Source organism: Vombatus ursinus, unplaced genomic scaffold (assembly GCF_900497805.2).
Source record: "Vombatus ursinus unplaced genomic scaffold, bare-nosed wombat genome assembly UNPS02014821.1, whole genome shotgun sequence".
NCBI lineage: Eukaryota > Metazoa > Chordata > Mammalia > Diprotodontia > Vombatidae > Vombatus > Vombatus ursinus.
In genome coordinates, this window is record NW_020954599.1 from 47,272,629 (window position 1) to 47,281,747 (window position 9,119).

Genomic DNA, 9,119 nt, shown 5'->3' on the forward strand with positions numbered 1-9,119 from the left:
CCCCCCCCCCCCCCGCCCCATCCCTTGCTCTCGTATCACCTTCCCCTGTATTTTCCTGTAGGGTAAGATAGCTTTCCATACCCAATTGAGTGTGTATGTTATTCCCTCCTTAAGCCAAATCTGATGAGAATAAGACTCACTCATTCCCTCTCACCTTCCCCCACTTTCCCTCCACTGTAAAAACCTTTTCTTGTCTGTTTTATGTGAGCTAATTTACCCCATTCTACCTCTCCCTTTCTCCTTCTCCCAGTATAATCCTCTCTCCTTAATTTTATTCTCCAGATATCATCCTTTCATCTTCAACTCACCCTGTGCCCTCTATCTATCTATACATATTATTTTCCCCCTCCAACCACTCTAATACTGACAAAGGACTCCTGAGTTACAAATATCTTTCCATGCAGCATGTAAACAGTTCAACCTTAATCAGGACATTACGATTTCTCTTTCCTGTTTATCACTTCATGCTTCTCTTGAGTCTTGTATTTGAAAGTCAAATTTTCTATCAGCTCTGGTCTTTTCATCAAGAATGCTTGAAAGTTCTCTATTTCATTGAATATCCATTTTTCCCCTGAAGGATTATACTCAGTTTTGCTGGGTAGGTGATTCTTGGTTGTAATCCTATCTTCTTTGCCCTCTGGAATATCATATTCCACGCCCTGTGGTCCCTTAACATAGAAGCTGCTAAATCTTGTGTTATCCTGATTGTGTTTTCACAGTACTTGAATTGTTTCTTTCTGGCTGCTTGCAATATTTTCTCCTTGATCTGGGAATTCTGGAATTTGGCTACAATATTCCTAGGAGTTTTCTTTTGGGGATCTCTTTCAGTAGGTGATCAGTAGATTCTTTCCATTTCTATTTTACCTTCTGGTTCAAGAATATCAGGGCAGTTTTCCTTGATAATTTCTTGAAAGATGATGTCTAGGCTCTTTTTTTTTTATCTTGGCTTTCAGATAGTCCAAAAATTTTTAAGTTATCTCTCCTGGATCTATTTTCCAGATCAATTGATTTTCCAATAAGATAATTCACATTGTTTTCTATTTTTTTCATTCTTTTGGTTTTGTTTTACAGTGTCTTGATTTCTCATAAAGTCACTAGTTTCCAATTGCCCCATTCTAATTTTTAAGGAAGTATTTTCTTCAGTGAGCTTTTGGACTTCCTTTTCCATTTGACCGATTCTGCTTTTTAGTGCATTCTTCTCCTCATTGGCTTTTTGGACCTCTTTTGCCACTTGGGTTAGGCTATTTTTTAAGGTGTTATTTTCTTCAGCATTTTTTGGTTCTCCTTTAGCAAGCTGTTGACTAATTTTTCATGATTTTCTTGCATCACTCTCATTTCTCTTCCCAGTTTTTCCTCTACTTCTCTTACTTGCTTCTCAAAATCCTTTTTGAGCTCTTCAATTGCCTGAGACTGATTCACATTTTTCTTAGAGGCTTTGAATGTGAGAGCTTTGACTTTGTTGTCTTCTTCTGGTTTTATGTTTTGATCTTCTTTGTCACCAAAGAAAGATTGTATAGTCTGAGTTTTTTTTTAATGCAGTTTGCTAGTGATACCAGCCAATTATTTGAGTTACAAACTCTTTGATAAGGTAAGAGTCTGTTTCCAATGTGGAGAATGAACTATCCCAAGCTGTGGGGGATTTGTGCAGCTGTTTTCAGAGCTACTTCTAGGGACCTGTAAATTTTCAGTTCTTCCAAGGTGGTATGATCAAGGGTGAGGTGTTTACTCCTTTCCTGGCCTTTTCTTTGGTCTTTGAGTGACCACAAGCTCTCTTTTCTACCTTGGAACTGGGAGGAGAATTCCCTCTCCACTTCCACCAAGTTCTGCTGTGCCAGCACTCTTCCTCACCCCAGGATTGCCACCCAGAACTGTGACCCAGATCCAAGCTCAAGCAAAGCAAGAGAATCCTGTTTCAGGACCAGCAAAGAGATCCCTGCAATCCTCCTCTGATCAGTCACTTATTAAGTGTTGAACTGACTTATTAAGTTTGAACTGTTTACATTCCTACATAGAAAAATGATATTTGTAACTCATTAGAACTTTGTCAGTATTAAGATAGTTGGAGGGGAAAATTATATGTAGATAGATAGAGAGATAGAGAGACAGATGAGAGATAGAGAGGGTGAGTTGAAGATGAAGGGGTGATATCTGAAGAATAAAATTAAGGAGAGAGGATTATACTGGGAGAAGGAGAAAGGGAGAGGTAGAAAGGGGTAAATTATTTCACATAAAACAGACAAGAAAAGGTTTTTACAGTGGAGGGGAAGTGGGGGAAGGTGAGAGGGAATGAGTGAATCTTATTCTCATCAGATTTAACTTAAGGAGGGAGTTCCATACACACTCAATTGAGTATGGAAATCTATCTTGCCCAACAGGAAAATACAGGGGAAGGGGTTAAGAGAGCAGGCAGATAATAGAGGGGAGGGCAGATTGACAGAGGGAGTAATCAGAAGCAAACACTTCTAAGGAGGGGCAAGGTCAAAAGAGAGAATAGAATAAACTGGTAGTAAGGTAGGATAAAGGGAAATATAGTTAGTTTTTCCACATTATGACTACTATGGAAGTGTTTTGCATGTATAACCTGGTTGCTTTCTGAATGAGGGTGGTTGGGGAGGGAGGAAGGAAGAAAATTAGGAACCCAAAGTTTTAAAAGCAAAATGTAAAAATTGTTTTCACATGCAACTGGGAAATAAGATATACAGACAATGGGTTATAGAAATCTATCCTGCCCTACAGGAAAATACAAGGGGAAGTGGATAAAAGAAGGAGGGAGAGATAGAAGGGAGGGCAGATTAGGGGAAGGGGTATTCACACTGCATGCTGTCTTGGGGTGGGAGGAGGGACAAGATGGAGAGAAAATTTGGAACTCAAAATCTTATGAAAGTGAACATTAAAAACTAAAAATATATTAATTAATAAAGAAAAAATAAAGAAAATTACAAAAATAAGATCTAGAATGGCTAGGCCACCTTCCCTAGCATTTCTTTTCATTAGTTTCCTTGATATTCTGGAACTTTTGTTCTTCTAAATGAATATTACTCTTATATTTCTAGCTCTATGAAATAATTTTTGGTAGTTTGATTGGTATGGCACTGAATACATAAATTAATTTAGGTAAAATTGTCATTTTTATTATATTAGCACAGGCTACCCATGAACAACTGATGTTTTTCCAATTATGTAGATCTGACTTTATTTGTGTGAAGTGTTTTGTAATTGTGTTCATATAGTTCCTGGATTTGTTTCAGCAGGTGATCTCCTAAATATATTATAATGTCTACAGTAACTTTAAATGGAATTTCTCTTTCTAATTCTTGCTGTTGGGCTTTGTTGGTAATATGTAGAAATGCTGGTGATTTATGTGGGTTTATTTTGTATCCTGCAATTTTGCTAAAGTTGTTTATTATTTCAAACAGTTTTTTACTTCACTTTCTAGGTTGCTCTAAGTATATCATCATATCATCTGCAAAGACTGATAACTTTGTTTCTTCTTTGCCTATTCTAATACCTTCAATTTCTTTTTCTTCTCTGATTGCAAAAGCTAATGTTTCCGGTACGATATTGAACAACAGTGGTGATAATGGATTTCCTTGTTTCACCCTTGATCTTATTGGAAATGCTTCTAGCTTGTCCTCATTACATATGATGCTTGCTGAAGGTTTTGGGTAGATGCTATTTATTATTTTAATATCAGTAGCTCATGGGTAAGCCAAGCTAATATGATAAAAATGACAATTCTATCTAAATTAATTAAATCATTCAGTGCCATACCAATCAAACTACCATATTGAATAACAATGGTAATAATGGACATCCTTGCTTCACCTCTGATCTTATTGGAAATGCTTCTAGCTTATCCCCATTACATACAATGTTTGCTAAAGGTTTTAGGTAGATGATACTTACCATTTTAAGGAAGATTCCATTTATTCCTATGGTCTTAATGTTTTTAGTAGGAATGGGTGTTGTATTTTGTCAAAAGCTTTTTCTGCATCTATTGAGATAATGTGGTTTCTGTTAGCTTTGTTGTCAATATTATCAATTATGCTGATAGTTTTCCTAATATTGAACCAGTCCTGCATTCTTGGTATAAATCTTTCCTGGTCATAGTGTGCTATCCTGGAGATAAGTTGTTGTAATCTCTTTGCTAATATTTTATTTAAAATTTTTGCATCTATATTCATTAGGGAAATTGGTCTATAATTTTCTTTCTCTATTTTGGCTCTTCCCGGTTTAGGTATCAGCACAATATTTGTATTATAAAAAGAATTTGGTAGGACTCCTTTTTCACTTACTTTCCCAGATAGATTACATGGTATTGGAATTACTCTGTTCTCTAAATGTTTGATAGAATTTGTTTGTAAATCCATCTGGTCCAGGCGATTTTTTTCTTAGAGAGTTGATTGATGGTTTGTTCAATTTCTTTTTCTGAAATGGGGTTATTTAAGTATTTTATTTCCTCTTCCATTAATCTGGGCAATTTATATTTTTGTAAATATTCATCCATTTCATCATCCATCTTGGATTCTGGACATCAAAATAGGTAAGTTTTCTTTTCTTTCTTTCTTTTTTGGCAATTGGGGTTAAGTGACTTGCCCAGGGTCACACAGCTAGCAAGTGTCAAGTGTTTGGTCTGAGGTCAGATTTGAACTCAGTTCCTCCTGACTTCAGTGCTGGTGCTCTATCTACTGATCCACCTAGCTGCCCCAGAAATAGGTAACTTTCAAACATTCAGTCTGTGGGCTAATAGCTCCAGCAGTAGTGCTGCCACTGCTGCCACTGCTACTGCTCCTGATTCAGTCACTCTCGAAGCCTGTTCCTGGTTTGCTAGTTCCAGGGCTGTATTGGCTTGCCCTGAAGACCTGTGCTGGACTGTGATTCTTTCTCACCCACTTCTGACAGACCCCGCTTCCCCCACTGACCTTCTAAGTTGTCTCTAGCATCTGTGAGCTGAGAAGACTGGAACAAGTCACTGCTGCTGCTGATTCAGTCCCCTGAAGCCTGCTCCGGCTTTGCTCAGGCCAGGTCCATGCTGTGTCCTGCATGCTGGATGCTCCTCTCTCAGACCCATGCAACAGACCTTTCCTGTCAACCTTTCAAGTTGTTTTGGGCTGGAAATCTGTCTTACTCTGTTTCTTTGTGGGTTCTTCTACTCTAGAATTTGTTCAGAGCCACAGCGCTCAGAAGAGTCTCTGCTTTGACTCCGCCATGTTTTAGTCATGTAAAATGTCTGTGTAGATTCTTACATAGATAGCTTGAAAGATTTAAAGTGCAGCCAGCCAGAAAAACTTCTAAGGGCTATATCCATAGACTTTATAACACTAGGAAAGATTAAAGAACTTTCATATTGAAGCAATTGTCCCGGTAAGCAAGACTAACTACCACTTTAGCCTTTCTGTGGAAGATTACAGTTATAAGAAAAGAGAAATAGATAGAATTGGTTAGACACTAGCTAGTTTGGAAGTAATTCAGAGTGAAGAAAGAAAAAATAGGTAAAGGGTTTGTACATTATAGCAACTGCTTGTTAACCCTTCTTGGAATGATTTTTAAATCATTTTAATGACTTTACATAATTTAAATCAGAGATCCCCTGTGATTCCCCCACTTCAGAGACCCTCTCCCTCTGCCTCTAAACCCCTTTCATCTCAGATCAGATTCCCAAATACAGGTGTTGAAAGAAAAAAAATGCTGGAAAAATATAGGGAAAGTTGAATTACATTCTGGTTGCAGAAATTTATTGGATGTGTAATCTCAAGCAAGGTATCTTATTTCTTTTTGCTCCAGTTTCCTGATTTGTAAAGGTACCCACTTCCTATGGTTTTTGTGAGGATCAAAATGATATAATAATTGCAAACTTCCTAACACAGTGACTGGCATATGCTAAGCACCATATTGTTATTATTTCCTTAATTGAATGTAATTGTTCTATACCTGATAAATATAAAGTGGTTTTAAAATACCAAAGGTAATAAAAATTAATGATTTTTATATGTGATAATTTGGAAATGCCATTGATATCATCTGAAGTTTATTGTTTGTGTTATTATTATATTTCTAAATTCTCTTATATTGTGAAATTTGAGAGACTATTATAACAGAAATGCTGTTAGACAATACAACCTTTTGATCTTGATGCTTACACATTAATTGAGCTTTTAAAAGAATGTGATAAAATAGATATTTGAAAACCGTTAAATATTTAATAAGGTATATTTTGTTATAAAGCCGATAAGAAGGAGAAGAAGGAGGAGGAAGAGGAGGAGGAGGAGGAGGAGGAGAAGGAGGAGCATAAGTTTACTATAATAGTGAATTTTCATTTGAAATTCTTGGCTATTATAAAAGTGCATAGGGTGGCTTAAAGATGCAGCTTCAACACATTAATAATGAGTCAACTATCAGATATTTGTCATATATCTGAAGCCCCAGAATATGAGTAGTTTTAATTTATAAGTAAAGGATAAATGAAATGTAAACTGTTAGGGAAACGTCAGGAAAGATATTCAAGCCCTAAGTCGTGGTTAGTGAAATTTTGCTGTTTAAAGTAAAAATTCCTGGGGTTGTAATTTACTATTGTTTTGATCTTTGATTACAGGGATAGTTGTCTAAATTGTCATGAAGCCAATAGTAGAAAATGGCATGTTCTATAGTCTGGGAACTGCTAAAGGTGGATGTCTATGCTTGGGAAAGTTTTCGGGATGATGTTAGCAAGGCCTAGTTAAGATCCTCCCTAATTGCGCTATTTCCTTTCTGAAAAGGAAAATTCCCATCTAGTTAATCCTGAGCCTTGCTCTTAACATCTTGCAACTTCATGATTGGCTGTCAGATATGACCCATTCCTGGAATCAAAGAGAGCTAAGAGAATGTTTTCCTCTGTTATCATACATGACATTGTTATAATGATGTCCCTCTTTTTCCTTTTAAAACAAATTTCTATAATAAAGAAGCTCTGTAAGTACAATACTATATCTATTAAATAATGCATTGATATTGGAACATCTCTGAGTTACTATTATAGGATACAAGTATGAACATCTTACAATTTTAACCTGTATTTGTGGTCAAATTATAATATAGGGATGATATCTTGCTAAAAGGAAAGTGATTAAACAAAGCAATAAGACAAAGATATAATGTGAAAGCTTTCTAATTAAATGGAATAGTAAATTTTGAGAAAAGCATCAGGATTAGACTGTTTTCTCTAAGAATTATATACAGATGTATATGATTGGCTTCCAAATTTATCTTTCATAGAAAGTCAGGCATTATGTTTTAGTAATAAGTTCTCAAAATTGGATTAAGGATTTTACACATAAATTGTATGGATGATGGTAAAGAAAGTGAAATTATTTTCCCATTGTTAAAGTATCTGTCTAATAATTTTAAAAGGCAAAAAAAGTTCATTTTACTTCACACCCTCATAAATTTTTAAAAGATTCTTTAATCACATACAAAATTTAGGTAAGGATAGCAACTGCAAATGGCATATAAACTGAAATCCTCTAAAGTTTCAAGATTGAAGAACCAAATTTAAGTGATTGTACTAAATTATATTAAGTCAGAAATATCTAGGAACCTCTAGATTTGGAACCAGAGAAGCAGAGCCCTCTTCAGAGCTGTCCTGAGAATAAAGCATATTGTCCAAGAAAAGACATCTAGGGACCACATGACTATATGAGACATGAGACATGTGAGACTCAAAATGTGCAGGTTAAGTGGATATTGAGAATGGGTCAGTAAAATACAAGGATACTTGAGTGTAATTATGTTTAAGTTTTCTTGGTTACCTTGGTGATATGTAACATTCTACCTTCTCAGAATTAGTTCATTGTAAGACCTCTAACTAGTTTGATCTGTACCTGACTTAATGTAATTATGCAATTATGGGAATTTTGAGAAAAAAAAGCTTTATTGCATTGTTTGAACCTAGCCCTCTGTGTCTGGGAAGCAGGACCATCTCTGTGTGTTGTTTAGAGACTCTTAAGTAAGGACCTATGTTATGTAGACCAGAAATTCAGATTCAAAGATTGATGGAAGGAGTTTTCTCTAAATGCCCCTACCAGGTCCTTCTGACTACTCCCACAGTGGACTCTTGGATCATCTGAAGAAAACCGCTGCTCTTGAGTGGGTGGCAGAACCCACCCCCCCCCCCAGGGACCTTAAGGTTTGGCTAGTATGGACCCAGTAATAGCTAATACCCAGGTGAGACAGCTATCCCAAGATTCCACAGAAGGTCCAAGCATACTGTCCTAGTTTTTGTTTTCCTTTTCTCTTCCTTTTGTTATATGCTCAACCAAGTCTCTGATTCAAGTGTGTGTTGGTAATTTCTCCCACTACAGTCTTGATCCCCTCTTTTTTTCTGCTTGCAAGCAAACAACGGCTATCAATGATACCTGGGACACACTTCCCTAACATGACCCCTCAAAGAACTAACCTCCTGCGATAAAAATTGTCATCCTGGCCCAACTGACTTCTCGTGGATTCTTGGTTTATACCTGCTTCTCCTTTATCGGCCAGAAAGGTAGGGGTTCTTTCAGATCCTCACCCTTTGGCCCAAAATGGGGACATGTCAAGATATTAGGAGACACCCTGTTTTTCAGAGCTAAGGCCCAGCAAGCAAGCTGTGCCATGACTTTGGCATAACAACAATCCTTTGTGCTCACCCTCTGAATGATCTCTGTCGCAGCAAAATTCCAGCACTGATTCCTATAATTCTTGTATTGCTTTGACTGGTACCAGGTGTTCTCTGAGCTCAGACAAACACCTGCTGTATCCACGTTCTGGTCATGAAGCCCTGCTATGAATCAAACTTTTCACATTGTTGCTGTTACCCCTCATTGTCAGGGTTTCAGCTCACTGTGTAACCATCAGTATAAGCATGGACATCTCCCCATACAGCCCTGGGTCTTTCCCTCTGCCACATGTGTCCTTGCTTGCAATCATTTCTCTCACTTTGAAATTAAACTTCTGTTTGATTCTTGACTTTCCTGTCTCTACCTTGCTCTGTTTGACTCTATAATCTACCCATAGGTTAGAAACTGGGTCTAGTCCAGTTGATACTTATTATTAAGGCACCTAGAAGGAGTATGTATAGACAGAGGGCACAAGTATGAGTTTAATAT